This window comes from Venturia canescens, chromosome 4 (genome assembly GCF_019457755.1).
Source record: "Venturia canescens isolate UGA chromosome 4, ASM1945775v1, whole genome shotgun sequence".
In the NCBI taxonomy this organism is placed as follows: Eukaryota; Metazoa; Arthropoda; class Insecta; order Hymenoptera; family Ichneumonidae; genus Venturia; species Venturia canescens.
The window spans coordinates 177,501-185,237 of record NC_057424.1 but is presented as its reverse complement, the minus strand read 5'-3'; positions in this window follow the sequence as shown (position 1 = coordinate 185,237).

The window sequence follows — 7,737 nt, the reverse complement described above, 5'->3', positions numbered from 1 at the left end:
CCCACTGGGAGGGGGGCCCTTGGAAAGTGTCGCCCGGTCTGGCGCCGATGAACGGCGGTGATTGGTGGCGGTTGAACGCGGTGTTGTGCGGCTGTGTTGGGACGTCGGCGCGGACTCGGTGGCGGCGCTAGTACGTGGGTCTCTTGCCTCTGGGGGGTAGCGCCCCCAACCTACCCATTGGCAAGGAGGACCCATTGGAAAGTGCCGCCCGGTCAGGTACCGACGGGCACAGTGTTGGGCGTGTGTGTGGTGCGTGTTTGGTGTGAGTGGCCCTGTAGCCGGGAGGTCTGTCTGCCCATCCTTCTCGGAGCTGCAGGACCCAGGTGATGGTATGGTGTGTGTGCGTGCGGGTGACGCAGGGGAGGATCCAGGTGTCTTCGTGACCCGGTCCTTTCGGGTCCGGCGCACCCGCGTACCCGAGCTGGCGTTGCCTCCGCCTGGCTAGCTAGAAGCCTAATGTGGAAGTAGGTCATGCTATGGCCTGCGAGTGTCCGACCAATGACATGCAAGATTGGGACCATGGGGACCGGGAGCCCCGGTGACGGCTTCGGCCGTCATCGCCCGGTCAGATGGGTTTGGCCTCGTGGGGGCAGTTGGTAGCGAGCGTGTGAGTTGCGCTAAAAATCAGCTCGGGAGCGGTCCCTCCTTAGGCCGTAGGGAGGTTCTAGAAAGTACTCCCCGTCTTACCAAGGCGTCTGCTCGGGCTAGCCCCCGAAATGAAATTGGGAGCCACGTGTGGCGCGCTGATACGGCGTATCCGGACCCCTCGCACTTGGGTGCCGTGTCGTAAGCCGAGAGGCGGAGACGGCACGTTAAATACAAAAAGGTGATTATAGTGTCCCTATCTCCGACGACGAAGAACCATAATTTCCTTTAGATATCGTCAACGCAAGCATGAGCGAGCTACGTAAAATCTCTCGGTCGGTGGACGCCCGGTGCGGGCGTCGCACGACCGACGAAATATTTCGCCCAATTTCAAGGTACCTGGGCACGTAGCTGCGCATTTTCCTCGACGCACGCCATCGAGGGAACGAACGTCGTCGGGAGACGTAGCGAAACTCGTCACGTAGGGTCTAACGGGGAAACGAGAAATCCTCGGTCGGTGGACGCCCCGTGCGGGCGTCGCACGACCGACGAAAAAAAGTCAGCACAATTACAGAGTCTCTGGGCACAAAACCGCGATGCTTCGTCTACGTAGGCTATCGGGAGAAAGGCGAATTTGGGATCGTCCGAATATCACGAAAGTTGCGTATCTTGTGAGTTTACTCGTCGCTCTTGACGCGTGTTGCGGTCGAACGGGTAAACGGCGGGCTTGGATGCTCGCTCGAATCTTGAGTCCAATCCCACCGGATCGTCCACGTGTGCGTAACATTTGGATTAACGAAATTCCCACTGTCCCTATCTCCGACCCCCCGATGTGTTGCCACCTTGTCGATGGTGGTGGGGCTTCGTGTTCCAATGATCTGTCCGGGCCGAGCGGCTTAGCCGTGCGGGCAGGCGGGGAGGTTCCAACTAAGAGCAACACAAACCCTTGGGTTCGGGTGCCCCTTCGGGGTCCTCCGGCCGTCCCCCCTTCGGTGTCTCTGGCGAATGCGGCGAGGGTACAACGGGAAACCTGGGAGGCCCCCTCGGATGGGGGGTCTCGCACGCCCAGGGGCCGCGCGGTCGTACCGGGGCCTGACTCGGGAGTCGCTACCCGGGTGGGCTGCCCCGTAGCAACGCGTGTAAAAAGCTCGTGTCGCCCCTGCAGGACCTGGTGGCTCCAGGGTGTGGGCCTGCAGGGGGGCCGGGTGTTGTCTCCGTCGAGGCCACGCCGCAGCAAGCCGCGGTCGCCGGGGGGGGGACCGCTGTCGGTGGTTCCCTTTGGGGTGTTCGAGCCCTTGGCCATGAGCCCGGGATGACGGTCTTGGTTGGGCCCGGCTGACCCTGTCCCTATGGGACATGGTCGGTTAGGGACCGGCTGGGGTCAGCATCCCGGGACGGTTAGTGGGTGAGGATGCGTTAAGGCGGTGTGAGTTGGGTGTTCGAGCTGGGGATCCTCCGAAAAAGCCCCAACCTTTAATGATAATGTCCGGTATCAATAAAGATGAAAAGGTGCGCACGGACACTGGGTTGCCCACGACCCAAACATCGGGAGATAGAGAGGGAGGTGTGAGAGGGAACGGAGGGCCTGTCGCCGGCGCCGGCGCGGCCACTCCGACGGCAGGGAGTGATGCGGTGGCCGGTCAGGGTACCCCTATGGGTCCGCCGGCTTCACCGGGGGCGAAGAGGAAGGCGCCGCCACTGTCCGACTCGGCTGGTTCCTCGTCGGCGGCAGAGACCGCCACGGGCGGGCGGCCGGGTCCGGCCTCGTGGAAGAAGGTGGCTTCGAAGAGGCGGGCTATGAAGAAGGCGGTCTATGACGGCCGCTGCGGTGTGGTGTCAGACGGGGCCGTGTCCGACTGGTCCGCCGACATGGAACTGAGCGACGACGGGGGCTCTCGGTTGGCGAGATCGGTTGCGATCGCCGCCGGGTCCAAGAGCGTCGCCTCGGGTTCCGGGGTGGTGCCGGGGGCGAGGCCGCCGGAGTTGGGGGAGGCTCCGGGCAAGAAGGGGAAGAAGAAAAAGGCCCAGGTGGGAGCCTCTGCGGCTGGGCCTGCGGCCCGCCCCTTGCAGCGGCCAGGTGTCGCAACGGCACCGGCTGCGCCGAAAGCGGGCGTGCAGGTGCCGCCCACTGCGTTTGGCGGCGAGGGGCCTCCGAGGACGGTCAGCCCCGTGGAGCTGATGGCGCGTGCCGAGCAGCTGGTCGGTGAGGTCAGGGCCCACGTTATGGACCCGGCGAACAAGGTCGTGAAGACCTCGGCCTCGTTCATCGGCGACAGGGTGGAGGGAATAATGTCCCTCCTGGTCGCCGTGACTGGCCGACTCGAGAGCTTGTCGGGCGAGTGCGCGGGGTTGCACTCGGCAACCGAGCTGCTCGTGCGCCAGGTGGGTGCGGGTGCTGGGAATGCTGGGCCAGGCCCGCGTCCCGCAGCTCCCGCGAACCCCGGGCGCCCACGCACGTTTGCCGAGGCCGTGGGGGCGCCGGCCCCCGGAAACGCCCAGCCGAGACCGGCGGACGTGGCGGCGGTGCCGCGCCCCCCTAGACAGCGCCCGCCGCGGCGGCCCCCACGTGCGCCCCCAGCCAATGCCGTCCTTATAAGGGCGGCGGAGGCTGGCTCGATGGGGCCCACGGCGGTCAGGGACCGCCTGAAGGCCCTCGTGAACCCGGGGGAGGCGAACGTCTGCGTGACGGGTGTTAGAGTAGTTCAGGGTGGGGTCCTGGTTGAGACCCGCACGCAGGAAGAACTGCAGTTCTTCAGGTCGAGCGAGGCCATCCGCGAGGGTGGTCTGACCGTCGCTGCGCCGGAGGCGCCCCGGACTAAGGTCGCGGTGGTCGCTGTACCCGCGGGCGAGACGGAGGCTGCGGTTCTGACCGCCATCCGGGCCCAAAACGCCCCTGACCTGTCGGAGCAGGAGTTCCGCGAGTCGGTCAGGGTCGGCCGGAAGATGAACGGCAGGGGGCCTGGCCCCCGGAGTTCCATGTGGGTATTGGAGACCGAGCCTCAGCTCGCGACTGTGCTGCTGCGCAATGGGCGAGTCCTCCTGGGCTGGCACTCGTGCGCCGTGCGGGACTACGTCGAGGCGGACCGGTGCTTCCGGTGCCTCGGCTTCGGCCACTCGGCGGCGTCCTGCCGCAAGCGCACGGTGACGTGCGGCTGGTGTGCTGGTGATGGCCACGTGGCCGCCGGTTGCCCGGCGAGAGGGGGGCCTCCCTGCTGTGCAAACTGCAGGGAGCACGGCCTAGGCGCTGCCCATGGCGCGCTGGACGGCACGTGCCCCCTCTACCAGGAGGAGCTCGCCCTGGAAAGGGCCGCTGTGGCCGGGGAGCGTGACCGCCCCAGGGCCCCCCCGGCTGGTGAGCCGAACGCCGGAAATGGCTAGCCAGCACCCTGAGCCGGTAGTTGCCGGTGGGCTGGGCGACCCGGAGTCACAGAGACTCCGGGTCCTCCAGTTAAACTGCCGGCGTTCCCGGGGGGTGATGGCTGAGCTCGGCCAAGCTCTCGTCGAGGGCCGCTACGCCGCTGCCCTGCTGCAGGAACCATACCTCCGTCGGGGGGGGTTCGTGGCGGGGCTGCCGGCCTGGATGCGGGTCTTCCAGAGCGGCGACGGTAAATCCGCCGTCGTTCTCGCGGACGACAACCTCGACGCGACGGTGGTTGCGGTGCCTGGTGACGGGGGTGCGACGGTGTGGGTACGCGGTGTTTTTGGTACAATGTACCTATGCTCCGTGTACTGCCGGCATGGGGTTCCTCTCGACAGCTATTTCCAATATTTGGAGTGGGTGTTTACCCACCTGCGAGAGGCCCCCGTGTTGGTAGGCATGGATGCGAACGCCGTGTCCCGCCTGTGGCACTCCAAGAACCGGTTCCGCGGCCATCAGAACGCAGCGCGGGGTGGCGAGTTCGAGGCGTTCATAGTCGCTCGCGACTTGGAGGTCCTGAACGAGCCATCCCGGGAGTTCACGTTCGACGGGCCTGTCGGTAGGTCGGACATCGACGTCACTCTGGGTAAGGGTGTTGAGCGAGTGTACACGGTTGGGTGGGAAATCCTGCCGGACCTGATACACTCGGACCACAATGCAATTTGTGTGACCCTTGCTCGGAGAGACGGCGGTGCGGATCTTCCGCTGCCTGCGCGCAGGTGGCGGACCGTTGGCGTGAACTGGGAAGCGTACGGCGCCGCCTTGGCTCAGGCTGCGGTGGACGTCGATCGCGATGCGTTGGCGCTCGAGGGGCCTGTCGCCCTGGCAGGGGCAGTCACGACCCTGGTTCAGGGCGTGAACGATGCCCAGCTAGGTGCGGCGGGTACATGTCCGCGACGGAGATCTCGCTGGTGGTGCCGAGAGCTCACCTCGGCGAGGCGACTCGCCAGGCGAAGCAGGGTGGCCCTCCAGCGGGCCCGAAGACGAGAGGCTCCAGCGGAGGAACAGGCGGAGCTCCGGGGTGCCTATAGAAGGCTGTACCGGAGTTACCACTGCCTGGTCCTCCAAAAGAAGGAGGACAACTGGCGGGAGTTCGTGGGCGAGGTGGGCAACGCTGACCCTTGGGGATCCGCTTATAGGATCCTCAGGGGCCGGCGGGGCCCTGTCGACATCGGCGGAGTGAGGGTTGGGGGGGTGCTCGCAACCTCCTGGGAAGCGAGCGCCAGGGCGCTGTTGGAGCGTTTCTTCCCGCGGCTTCCCATGCGGGAGCCCCGGGAGGAGCCGGTCCACCCGGTGCCTGACCCCCCGGCCCCCGTGACGCTGGTGGAGATAAACCTCGCCCTTAGGAAGATGAAGGGGAGGAGCGCGCCTGGGCCCGACGGGATAACCGTCGGGATGGTCCGTGCGCTGGCCACCTTCGTGCCGGGCCTGATGGTGGCCATGTACAACGGATGCTTGGAAGCTGGAGTGTTCCCACCCCAGTGGAAAAGCGCCCGTGTCGTGGCCATCCTGAAGGGCCCCGGGAAGCCGCCCGACGAGGCTGGGTCGTACCGACCGATCAGCCTCCTTTCGGTCCTGGGCAAGCTGCTGGAAAAGATTTTGGTGATGAGACTGGAGGGGAGGGAGGTCCACTCCCTTTCCGACCGGCAGTTTGGTTTCAGGGCTGGTAGGGGCACCGAGGATGCGTGGCACACGGCGATGAGGGTGGTCGAAGAGTCCCCCCACAACTATGTACTCGGTACGTTTGTGGATTTCAAGGGGGCCTTCGATCACCTGAGCTGGGACACGATCCTCGGGATCCTGGGCGCCGCCGGATGTCCTGAAATAGGCGTCTGGCGGAGCTTCTTCAGCAATCGTCGGGCCTTCATGGCTTCCCGGTACGACCGGGTTGAGCTGGGTGTCGAGCGGGGCTGCCCTCAGGGGTCAATGTCGGGGCCGATTCTATGGAATCTGGCTCTGGACCCCCTGTTGCGGCGGCTCCGTGAGGCCGGCATCGAGGTCGTTGCCTATGCCGATGACACGCTCCTGATCTCTTCGGGGGACTCGCGCCTGAGTGTCGAAACTCAGGCCTCCGCGTCCCTCGAGGTGGTGAGGGAGTGGGGTGCCAGTGCCGCGGTTGAGATCTCTCGGGACAAGACCGTGTGCATGGTGCTTCGCGGGAAGTTCGCGAACACCAGGTACCCCAGGGTCCTCCTGGGCCGGGACATCGTGCCCTACAAGAGGGAGGTCAAGTACCTGGGAGTTCTCGTAGGTGAGCGGCTCGATTTTGAGCCCCACTTGCGAGAGCTCAGTGGGAAGATCCTCTCGCTTGTGGGGCAACTGCGGCGGGTGATGCGGCGAGATTGGGGCCTCCGGCGCCGGACCATCGGCTCCTGGTACCGGGGGCTCTTCGTACCGTGCGCGCTGTATGGTGCCCCGGTTTGGGGCGGCTTCGTGAGGGCGAGGGCGACGGCAAGAGCGCAGCTCAACAGGGCTCAGCGCTCGGTCCTCCTCGCCACACTGTTCGTCTGCCGGACTGTTTCGACAGAGGCGATGACGGTGCTCATGGGCGAGCTCCCGTGGGACTTAGAGGCGAAGCTCCTCGAGGCAGTGTACTGCCCCAGGAAGGGTTTGCCAGTCCCCTGGGGGCCCGACGGAGCTAATGGCGGGGAGGTACCCACGACCAAGGCCCAGGCGCGCGAGGCGGTCTGGGCCGAGTGGGGGGTGCGTTGGCGGGATTGCCCGAAGGGCGGGACGACCCGCCTCTTCGTTCCCGATCCCGCGGTGCCTGCGAAGCTCCTGAGGGAGAGTTGCTTCGGCCTCCAAACGGGTTACTTGCTGACGGGGCACGGGTCGCTGAATGAGTACCTCCACCGGAGAACTCTCGAAGCGACCCCAATGTGCCGGTGCGGAGAGGCCTAGGAGACTTCCCCTCACGTCCTGCTGGATTGCCGGTTGTACGGGGAGCGGCGAGGCCTGTTAGGCATGGGTGTCCGGCGGGGCGATGACGGTGCCTGGGAGCTTCAAGGAGTTTTCCAATCGACCGAGAGATTCCAGGCGCTGAGGAGCTTCGCAGGCTGGGCCTTTGACGAAAGGGCCCGGGCCGCCGAGGGTTAGACAGGAAAGGAGGTTCACGCAGGGGAGGGTTCAGTAGGCTGCTGGCCTCTGGCCCTTTCGGGTCTGGCGCACCCGCGTACCCGAGCTGGCCGACCGCTGCCTGGCTGGCTTAGAGCCTTATGCGGAGCAGGCCGAGTAGGCCTGCGAACGTCCGACCAATGACGCAAGATTGGTACCGCGGGGGCCGGGAAGCCCGGTGACCGCTAACGCGGGCGCCGCCCGGCCAGTGAGGTTGGACTCGCGGGGGCAGTGGTTAACGCGTGTGAGTTGCGCAACATCTCAACTCGGGTGCGGCCCTGCATAGGCCGCAGGGAGGTTGGAAAGTACTCCCCCCTTTGCCAAGGGGCCTGTCCGGGCTAAGCCACCGGTCAGGAATTGGCAGCCGCCTCGGTTCTGGCACGGTGCATAACGCGCGTGCAAGGATCCGGGGCGGTGCGCTGGTTGGGCGTGATCCCAACCCCACGCACTTGGGTGCCGTGTCGTATGCCGAGAGGCGGAGACGGCACGTTAAATACAAATAGGTGAATTAGTGTCCCTATCTCCGACGACGAAGAACCATAATTTCCGTTAGATATCGTCAACGCAAGCATGAGCGAGCTACGTGAAATCTCTCGGTCGGTGGACGCCCGGTGGTGCGG